Source organism: Salvelinus sp. IW2-2015, linkage group LG11 (assembly GCF_002910315.2).
Source record: "Salvelinus sp. IW2-2015 linkage group LG11, ASM291031v2, whole genome shotgun sequence".
Taxonomy (NCBI): domain Eukaryota; kingdom Metazoa; phylum Chordata; class Actinopteri; order Salmoniformes; family Salmonidae; genus Salvelinus; species Salvelinus sp. IW2-2015.
Genome location: NC_036851.1, coordinates 47,154,884 through 47,164,856, shown reverse-complemented (window position 1 = coordinate 47,164,856; position 9,973 = coordinate 47,154,884). Strand labels below are relative to the sequence as shown.

Below are 9,973 nucleotides of genomic sequence, written 5' to 3'. Positions count from 1 at the left end.
AAGTTCTTGACCGAGTGTTTTGCACACAATAGACGCAGGATTAAGGGGATTTTGGCCTTTTTTTTGGGTTAAAGGGATACCTGTGCAGAGTCTCCATAACTGAGAAAAAGACGCCTTCTCAGATCCTTCAGGTTTTCGGGGAGTCGCTGGGATCAAATAAGGATTTCAGCCTACCCTACAAATATTTCCTATTGGGTTCAGGTCCTGGAGACTGGCTAGGCCACTCAGGACTTGAGATGCTTCTTAAGGGAAGCCACTCCTTAGTTGCCCTGGCTGTAGGTGTTCGGTCGTTGTCATGCTGGAAAGACCCAGCCCGACCCCATCTTCAATGTCTTAACTAGAGGAAGGAGGTTGTTGGCCAAGATCTCGCGATAACTGAGCCACTCACATCACGGTCCCCACTTCAGAAATTTTAAGGGTGCAGTCGTCCTGTTGGCTCACACTTTGCTTTAGATTACGACAATCCCCAAAGAACTGAATGTTTCCACCCTCCATGCTTCACGGGTTGCGATGGGTGGTTCTTGGGGTTGTACTCATCCTGGCTTCTTTTCTCCAAACCGGCGAGTGGAGTTTAGAACCCAAAAGCTCTTGTTTGTGGTAGACAACATGACTGTCGTCCCATACTCTCTTGATATCCAATGTATTGGCAAACTTTCCGACGGGCCTGGCTTGGCTGGTTGAGCAAGGGGACCTTGCGTCGCGCTGGGACGACTAACAGGAAACTAGATTATCCAGTTGTAGGGAGAATAAGTTGTGTTACCTAATCGGTTTTCTTTGAGACTGACTAGATGGTTCACAGGATCTTTCATTTCCGGGTGTGTCAAAGGAATATGAACCCTGCAAGGAGACTTGGATCCATAGCAGGCTTGAGATTTAAGGATTTGGTAGTAATGCGGGTGTTCCCTCACATTCCCATGATCATGAATGCATACCCCACGAGTGAGATCTGCATGGAGCCCCAGACCGAACGGTGAGAATCTGAACGGTCCATCTTGAACTTCTTCCTTTTCTAAATAATTGCGCCAACAGCTTCAGAGGGACTAGAGGTTGTTGCATTCTTACCAAGACTACGATTCTGCTTGCAATAGGTTGTCCTTCTGTGTTAAGAACCCAGTACCCTTAGCCTTTATGTGCACAGGTCTACAATTTTATCTCTGATGTCCTTACACACTCTCTGGTCTTGGCCATGGAGAGGTTTGGGAGTCCTGTTTGATTGAGTGTTGTGGAGCAGGTGTCTTCTTATACAGGTAAACGAGTTCAAACAGGTGGCAGTTATACAGTAATCCTGGCAGAGTGAGACAGGAGGGCCTTCTTAAAGAAACAACGACAGGTCTTGAGAGCAGCAATTCTTACTGGTTGGTAGGTGATCAAATACTTTATGTCATGCAATAAATGCTAATTAAATCTACTTTAAAATCATACAATGTGAATTTTCTGGATTTTTTGTTTTAGATTCCGTTCTCACAGTATGATGTGTACTAATGATAAAATTACAGACCTCTAACATGCTTTGTAAGTAGGAAACCTGCAAGGAAATCCAGGCAGTGTATTCAAATAGATTGTTCTCCCGGACTGTAACATTCATCTAACACTCTTATTGCGCATACGACAGAGAGAATATTGCATTCATCTAACCATCTATCTCCATAAGGACAGACAGAGAGATTATGCTCATAGTGCACTATCTAAACCATCTATCTCCATACAGACAGAGAGATATCATTCATTATCCATCTTGATCTTCTCATACAAGACAGCAGAGATATGCATTCATGGTATAAGAATACCCTAAACCATCTATCTCCATACCGACAGAGAGATATAATTAAATCTAACCATCCTATGCTCCATACAGTTACAGAGAGATACTGACATTCATCTAACCATGGCTATCTCCATACAGACAGAGAGATATGCATTCATCTAACATGCTATCGTCCAAATGACCAGACGGAGGATTGTTTTAGTGCTTATGCATATAACCATGAGATTCCCTACTTCTCCATGCAGCAGAAGATATAGAGGACTCATGATCTTGGGCTAAACTAAGTACTTATCTTCCATCACAGACCAAGAGAGATATGCATTCATTTGTACATAACCCATTATACCTCCTCCATACGTAGAACGCAATTGATGCACGTATACTTCATACGAACCATAGACTAGTACTCATAACAGGACAGGAGTTAGTATAATAGGATTTACTCATCTAACCATCTGGCTACTCATATCCGGATGACATAGACAGAGCTTAAGTGATCATGCAGTTTAGACAACGGATCTTAGCTCCTCCCTTAGGTACAGACAGAGAGATAGGTAGGATTCATTAGCTAACCAATCATGACTATGACTTACATTGCAGGCAAGAGAGATATGTAAGATTTACAATCTATAACCGTCTATCATCGACGGATAGCTCAAGGACAGACTAGATTTTAAGGTGAGGTGTTAGATAGGTAGTTTTTTGCCAATGTAAGACATAGGCACTGTTTATAGACCTAGCGACCTAGATAATTCAATCTCATATGGCATTTGGTATGAAAGTCTTTACAAGCAATCCGATGCAAGAGATCTTATGGACTCAAAAGTATAGTTGGACGCTTGGCCAGATGCACTCAGTTAACCAGAGGCCGACTAGCCCAGAGACCTAGAGAAAATCTCTAATTTTGATGGACGGGGTAATGGGGGTCGAAGTATTAAGGGGATTACGGCAACGTTTGAGATGAAGGACTTAGAGAGTACTCGCTCCACGAAGTAAACTGTTCCTGTGCCTACTGTTTTTGTAAAGATTCATAGGCCTAGAAGCTAGGATACCTTGGGATATATCTGGATGATTATTATGAATACGAGAGCAACTCATGATAGCTCTCTCTAAGAAATGTTTAAGGTGGAATTGTTGCTGTGATATAAGGAAACAGAACTATATTTGGCCAGGCAAACCTTTGCAGAAGGGAGACGAAATACGAACTCAGCACAGCTAGGGATTTGTGATCATTTTGGTTAAGGGGATTTTACCCTGCAGAGACTAGACAGACTAGATTTGTTGTAAAGATTACCCTGCAGAGACTAGACAGGACTAGATTAGGTTGTAAAGATTACCCTGCAGAGACTAGACAGCTAGATTAGGTTGTAAAGATTACCTGCAGAGACTAGACAGACTAGATTAGGTTGTAAGATTACCTGCAGAGACTAGACAGACTAGATTAGTGGTAAAGATTACCCGCGAGACTAGACAGTAGATTAGGTTGTAAAGATTACCCTGCAGAGACTAGACAGACTAGATTATTGTTGTAAAGATTACCCTGCAGAGACTAGACAGACTAGATTAGGTTGTATCATCATGCAACAATAACATGGGGGTTTTGTATTTCAACATGTAATGAAATTATCCCCCTAAAAACTAACTTGTTAAATGAAAGAATCATTTGTATGAAAATGTCAATGATAGTCAAAGCTCTAATTTGATCTGTGTTTTATATTGCACCAGCACTACTGCACTGTTTCAATCAAAACACTTGCAACAAGTGACTGAAAGCGTATCCAAACCAGCTTCGGTCCAGCTCGGACAAAAAAGGCTATCAGTTACTCAACTTGCAACAAGATTCGTGTATGTCAGTGGGCCTCAAGATGAGTTAAAGTTAGTTCATATMAATTTAGTTCACATCCAAGTTCTTCGCATAACAGTATTAATAATTTTGTGAGATGTGGACTCGACATGACGAGGCAGAATGATTTACAGGACACTGTAAATAAACCTGCAGTATCGCTTCGCTGATAACATCATTCCTTTCTCCCCAACCAAACCTTTGTGTTGTTAATTTATTCATCTATTTTATCGTCTTTTGTTTATTTGAACCACTTCATTGTATTGTTTTTACTGTAACATGTCTTGTGACTTTATATGCACTTTAAATAAAGTTTGATTTGATTTGATCAGGCCCTCAAGAGGACTGGTCTTAATGAATCCGACCCGCGACTGAAGGACTGYATGGACAAGCTGCAACGCTCCGTAGCGGAATCCTTTCATGACGTCATGATGGACCGGGAACTCTTCCACAAGTGAGTCGCCTAGCTTGTCTCCTTGTTGGATTTAGACGTTCCCACATTGCTCCATCCCCCTCCCTCTTGTCCCTAACCCCTCGATGTTTGCAGATCTGAAGGGTCTGGATAGGTACAAGCAGTGCATTGTTGGAGCTTCCACCATATTGCTTACAGCTGGTCTGCATAAACCAAGGGTAGGTCCAAGGGTAGGTCCAAGGGTGGGGGGTATTTGGGACCTGCTTCTAGAGCCACCTCCACCTCTCTCCACCCCTTTCTACCTCTCTCCACCTTTCTACCTCTTCTCCACCCCTTCTACCCTCTCCACCCTTCTTACCTCTCACCTCTCTCCTACACCTCCTCTACACCTCTCGCCCCCTCTACCTCTCTCTACCCTCTATACCTCCCTCTACCCCTCTCACCCCTTCTACTCCCTCTACTCTCCTACCTCTACCTCCCTCTAACCTCTCCGCCCCCTCTACACCTCTCGCCCCCTCTATACCTCCTCTACCCCTCTCCACCCCTTCTACCTCCCTCTACTCTCTCTACCCTCTATCCTTCCCTCTACCCCTCTGCCCTTACACCTCTCGCCCCTCTATACTCCCTCTACTCTCTCTACCCTCTATACCTCCCTCTACCTCTCCGCCCCTCTACACCTCTCGCCCCCTCTACCTCTCTCCTCCACCCTCTACCACCCCTCTCCACCCTCTACCTCTCTTACTCTCATCTCTACTCTCTCTCTCTAGCCCTCTTGCCTCTGTCACACACAGTCATCACTTTTTCATCTCCTCTTACTGCCAGGTGCCATGGTAGAGTGAGTCTATTAATACCCTGCCCTTCAGCATTCACATTATTAACCAGAGTTTGTTGTAGGCTTACTCTATCTCAGTCATCCACTCACTCACTCACTCACTCACTTCACTCACTCACTCATCACCTCACTCTGAATTGAATTAAGGGCTTTATTGCATGGAACATGTTAACATTGCCAAAGCAAGTGAAGTAGATAATAAACTAAAGTTAATAAACAATAAACAAAAGTTAAAATAAATTAATAGTAAAATCACAGAAGTTCCAAAAGAATAAAACATTTCAAATGTCATATTATGTCTATATACAGTGTTGTAACGATGTGCAAATAGTTGGGAGGGAAAGGAAATAATAAATAAATATGGGTTGTATTTACAATGGTGTTTGTTCTTCATGGTTGCCCTTTTCTTGTGGCAACAGGTCACAAATCTTGCTGCTGTGATGGCACACAGTGGTATTTCACCCAGTAGATATGGAGTTTATCAAATTGGGTTTGTTTTCAAATCTTTGTGGATCTGTGTAATCTGAGGAATGTGTGTCTCTAATATGGTCATACATTTGGCACGAGGTTAGGAAGTGCAGCTAGTTTCCACCTCATTTTGTGGGCAGTGTGCACATAGCCTGTCTTCTCTTGAGAGCCATGTCTGCCTACGGCGGCATTTTATAGCAAGGCTAGCTCACTGAGTCTGTACATAGTCAAAGCTTTCCTTATGTTTGGGTCAGTCACAGTGGTCAAGTATTATGCCACTGTGTACTCTCTGTTTAGGGCCAAATAGCATGCTAGTTTGCGCTGTTTTTTTGTTAATTATTGACACATTGGAAATATTCTTTTTCGTTTCTCATAATTTGTTGGGTCAAATTGTGTTGCTGTCCTGGGGCTTTGTGGGGTGTGTTTGTGTTTGTGAACAGAGCCCCAGGACCAGCTTGCTTAGGGGACTCTTCTCCAGGTTCATCTCTCTTGTAGTGATGGCTTTGTTATGGAAGGTTTGGGAATCGCTTCCTTATTGAACGTCTCTCGCATGCATTATTTGGTGTTTTACGTTGTACTGAGGATATTGTTGCAGATTCTGCATTCAGAGTCTCAATTTGGTGTTTTCCCATTTGTGAATTCTTGGTTGGTGAGCGGACCCCAGACCTCACAACAATCTCTCATTCACTCACTCACTACTCTCACTCACTCACCTCTCACTCACTCATCTCCTCTCTCACTATCACACACATGCTCTCTCTCTGGCATTTCTCTCAAGTCATTTTAAGAGTTAGCTGATGCAACAGTATATGTGCTCTCAGTCACTGAGGTGAGGGCAGTGGGCTGAGGACAGTGGGGGCTGAGGGGAGTGGGCTGAGGGCAGAGTGGGCTGAGGGACAGTGGGCTGAGGAACAGTGGGTGAGGGCAGTGGGCTGAGGGACAGTGGGCTGAGGGCAGTGGCTGAGGGCAGTGGGCTGAGGACGTGGGCTGAGGACAGTGGGCTGAGGACAGTGGGCTGAGGGACAGTGGGCTGAAGGGACAGTGGGCTGAGGGACAGTGGCTGAGGGACAGTGGGCTGAGGACAGTGGGCTGAGGGACATGTGGGCTGAGGACAGTGGGCTGAGGGACAGTGGGCTGAGGGGCAGAGGGGTGGGCTGAGGGACAGTGGGCTGAGGACAGTGGGCTGAGGGACAGTGGGCTGAGGGGCAGTGGCTGAGGGACAGTGGCTGAGGGACAGTGGGCTGAGGGGAGAGGGCAGTGGGTGAGGGACAGTGGGCTGAGGGCAGTGGCTGAGGACAGTGGGGGCTGGGACGTGGGCTGAGGGACGTGGGTGAGGGCAGAGGGCTGAGGGACAGTGGGCTGAGGACAGTGGGGCTGAGGGACAGTGGGCGAGGGGCAGTGGGCTGAGGGGCAGTGGGCTGAGGGGTACGGTAGTCTTGTGTGGGCTAAAGCAGAGGTAGACTCAGATTTATAGGTGCCAGCTGCCTTGGGCCCACACACACAAAGTACATTTTGATTGGAATTAAATGTAACCCTTAATCAGTTGACCTGTTACAGCTTTGTGTTTCAGCTATGGCTATGCATGTCCTTTCATTCCAATTCAGTTAAAGAGTGAATGATTGACATCTAGAGTGGACTTTGACAGTCCAGGCATCTTGATCTAGTGGGGAAAACCAGTGTTCCTCATATCTGCACGGTAGTCGACACTCTTAGAAAAAAGGGTTCMGAAAAAAGGGTTCCGAGGGTTTCTTTGTCTTTCCCCATAGGAGAAAACGTTTTGGTTCCATGTAGAACCCTTTGTGGTTCAAGGTAGAACCATTTTTGGTTCCAGGTAGAACCCTCAGTGGAAAGGGTTATACATGGAACTCAAAAGGGTTCTAACTTGAACCACAAAGGGTTATGCTACCCTTTTAGTTCTAGAAAGCACCTTTTTTCTAAGAGTGTACACATACAGTGGCAAGAAGAAGTATGTGAACCCTTTGGAATTACCTGGATTTCTGCATAAATTGATTCTGTTATCTTCATCTAAGTCACAACAATAGACAAACATACTATGCTTAAACTAATAACACACAAATTATTGTATTTTTCTTGTCTATATTGAATACAGAATTTAAACATTCACAGTGTAGGTTGGGAAAAGTATGTGAACCCCTAAGCTTTTGGAGAAGTCATTAGCCAATTGGAGTCAGGAGTCAACTAACCTGAGGTCCAATCAATGAGACGAGATTGGAGATGTTGGTTAGAGCTGCCCTGCCCTATAAAAAACACTCACAAAATGTGCTAATTGCTAGAGTTTGCTATTAACAAGAAGCATTGGCTGATGTGAACCATGCCTCGAACAAAATAGATCTCAGAAGACCTAAGATTAAGAATGGTTGACTTGCATAAAGTTGGAAAGGGTTACAAAAGTATCTCTAAAAGCCTTGATGTTCATCAGTCCACGGTAAGACAAATTGTCTATAATTGGAGAAAGTTCAGCACTGTTGCTATTCTCCCTAGGAGTGGCCGTCCTGCAAAGATGGCTGCAAGAGCACAGCACAGAATGCTCAATGAGGTTAAGAAGAATCCTAGAGTGTCAGCTAAANGGGTTACAAAAGTATCTCTAAAAGCCTTGATGTTCATCAGTCCACGGTAAGACAAATTGTCTATAATTGGAGAAAGTTCAGCACTGTTGCTATTCTCCCTAGGAGTGGCCGTCCTGCAAAGATGGCTGCAAGAGCACAGCACAGAATGCTCAATGAGGTTAAGAAGAATCCTAGAGTGTCAGCTAAARACTTACAKAAATCWCTGGAACATGCTAACATCTCTGTTGACGAGTCTACGATATGTAAAACACWRAACAAGAATGGTGTTCATGGGAGGACACCACRGAATAAGCCACTGCTGTCCCTTCCACTATAGTGCTACWGGCAAAATATTCTGTAGATAGATTTAACTACAGTTGAGTTGTTTGGAAGGAACACACAACACTATGTGTGGAGAAAAAAAGGCACAGCACACCAACATCAAAACCTCATCCCAACTGTAAAGTATGGTGGAGGGAGAATCATGGTTTGGGGCTGCTTTGCTGCCTCWGGGCCAGAACAGCTTGCYATCATCGACAGAAAAATGAATTCCCAAGTGTATCAAGACATTTTGCAGGAGAATGAAAGGCTATCTGTCCGTCAATTGAAGCTCAACAGAAGTGGGGTGACCCAAAACACAGAAGTAAATCAACAACAGAATGGCTTCAACAGAAGAAAATAGGCCTTCTGGAGTGGCCCAGTCAGAGTCTTGACAACCCGATTGAGATGCTGTGGCATGACCGCGAGAGCGGTTCACACCAGATATCCCAAGAATATTGCTGAACTGAAATAGTTTTGTGAAGAGGAATGCACACAAATTCCTCCTGACTGTTGTACTGGTCTGACTACAGAAAATGTTTGGTTGAAGTTATTGCTGCCAAAGGAGGGTCAACCAGTTATTAAATCCAAGGGTTCACATACTTTTCCCACCCTGAACTGTGAATGTTCACAAGGTGTGTTCAATAAAGACATGAAAAACATATCATTTCTGTGTGTTATTAGTTTAARCAGACTGTGTTTGTSTATTRTTGTGACTTAGATGAAGATCAGATCAAATTTTATGACCAATTTATGCAGAAATCCAGGTAATACACATACTTTTTCTTGCCACTGTAAATGGAGGTTAAATAAAGTTATAGGCTAGTCATATGTGTTTGTTTTCAAGTGCGACATAGGAAGGAAATACTACAGGGAGCATCGGGCGGCAGGTAGCCTAGCAGTTAGAGCGTTGAGCTAGAAACCAAAAGGTTGCTGGTTCGAATACCCGAGCTGACAATCTGTCAATGTGCCCTTGAGCAAAGCACTTAACCCTTATTTGCTCTTGGGGCGCAGTGCTATGGCTGACACTGTAAAACAACACATTTCACTGCACCTATCCGGTGACAGTCAAACATCTACAAAAAATGTGTCAGGCTGTTAATCGGATACATAAGGAGTATCATTAGCCTTGTGTGTCACAGAGAATGGAGTTTACATTCTCACATGGCTCCTCTGAACCCTATTTTCCACAACAATTCAAACCACTTATCAGCACCAAGTCTAGCAGGCAAACAACAACAGAGAAGAAGGTCAGAGGTCATAATACAGTCACAAGCAGCAGTCCATCCACTGCGCCTCAGGGGGTGTCACCACTTCAAAGCAAACATCTGGGAAAAGTTCAAAGTTCATCTCATTCACAGAACTAGATTTCTAGAATGTTCTAGAACTTGTTCAATGACAGGGTTTCTGTATTGATGATCTAATAGTGTGTTGTTTGTTGTACCAACCCTCAGGTGCGTAGGTGGGAACATAGTGCTTCTGATCCAGGCCTTCAGAAAGAAGTTTATCATCCCTGAGTTTGATTCCTTTGTGACAAAGATAGATCAAATCTATAACACCGTTCAGAAAAACCACAACGGACATGTAAGTAGATTTGTTTCCACCTTTTCATACATGTCACTCTTCTCCATCTGTCTCTCTTTTTTGTCGTCTGTCCTCTTACTTTGTTTTTTTTCTCTGGTATGCTTTCCGTCAACATGTGTCTGTTGTAGAGGTCGACCGATTAGGATTTTTCAACTCCGATACGAATACCGATTATTGGAGGACC

General features: G+C 44.0%; 1 pseudogene; it reads left to right on the top strand.

The window, feature by feature from the left end:
- Window positions 1–9,973, top strand: part of LOC111970499 (glutaminase liver isoform, mitochondrial-like) — a 48,090-nt pseudogene that overhangs the window by 4,877 nt on the left and 33,240 nt on the right.